The sequence below is a fragment of the Sinocyclocheilus rhinocerous genome, unplaced genomic scaffold (genome assembly GCF_001515625.1).
Source record: "Sinocyclocheilus rhinocerous isolate Xijiao unplaced genomic scaffold, SAMN03320098_v1.1 scaffold1679, whole genome shotgun sequence".
NCBI classification, from domain to species: domain Eukaryota; kingdom Metazoa; phylum Chordata; class Actinopteri; order Cypriniformes; family Cyprinidae; genus Sinocyclocheilus; species Sinocyclocheilus rhinocerous.
In genome coordinates this window covers 14,746-15,983 of record NW_015649661.1, presented here as the reverse complement: position 1 = coordinate 15,983, position 1,238 = coordinate 14,746, and positions in this window count along the sequence as shown.

Here is a 1,238-nt window from a genome sequence, read left to right as displayed (position 1 = left end):
GATAACTGCTGAAATGTTTGCGGGGCAAATCTGAGGTCAGTCTGAGCGCTCATGGCACGCACAGTGCCGTACACCTGCAGGCGCCACTGACTCGGACGGTTGTCATGGTAATAAACACCGTAAACAGCAAACGTTCGCGTGTCAGCGCATATCCTATATGAAAAGCATTTTAGGGGGTCCTTGGCTTTTTGGGGACCAAGACGGTCGCCTACCTTTGCCTAATGGGTAAGTCCGCCCCTGCGCAGAAGGGAGGTCTGACTTAGACAGATATTGCTTCGAAAGAAAAATAGGTATTTGTATTTCTTATATGTGATGTCTTCATAATATACATAGAATAAAAATAACTAAACAAGTAGCCTACTTTTAAATGATACTTGTTTAGTTTTATTTGTTATACAATAACGAAGAACTTTCCAAATTTGTTCCCACACAAATGAGGGAAACATATTGGACCTCATTTATCAATCTAGAAACGAGCGCAGATCCGTGCGCACAAATCAACTTACGACAGAGTTCACGTGTGATTCATGAAACATTCGTATGCAGTAGGGATGTGCATCTCATGACTCAGGCCAATGATTCGCATCTCGATGCATAGCCAACGATACGATACATTAAAGATACATATGCGATCTGATTCCGATTCGATTCGATTCAACACTATGCGATTCGATGCAATACGATGCAATGGAGAAAATATGATCACCTTTAACGCCTCGAGGCCTGTTTCATAAAACAAATTTACCAAATAAGCCAGGCTTATTTCAGTTATCTGACTCATCGTCAAATTATTTGGTTCCATAAAGCAAATAACATAGGCCTAGATCAAGCTAGTCACTGTGGCAATTTATGCTGGGAAACTAACTTGGTCTAAAGCAGGTTAACTGTCAGACTAAGCTAACACTGACCAATAGCAATCAAATGATATTACTACTCTCACACATACTATTATTTGACTTGTTTTTTACAGTTTCTAGCCATGCAGCCTTTCTCTCTGGTTGTATTACAGCTGTACCTTTTATAGTTTGCAGAACAGATAGCAAAACATTAGAACATTACAATCTAAAATTGCTCTTTAAAGCATTAAAATAACTAAATTAAAAGTTAAAATAACTGAATTAAAAATGAAAATAAATAAAGAAAATGACTACATTTTAACTGCTATAAGAAACACACATTAACTCATCTGAGCTTAGTAATTAGTACTGAACTAGCTTACATTTGATTTACCTATTACA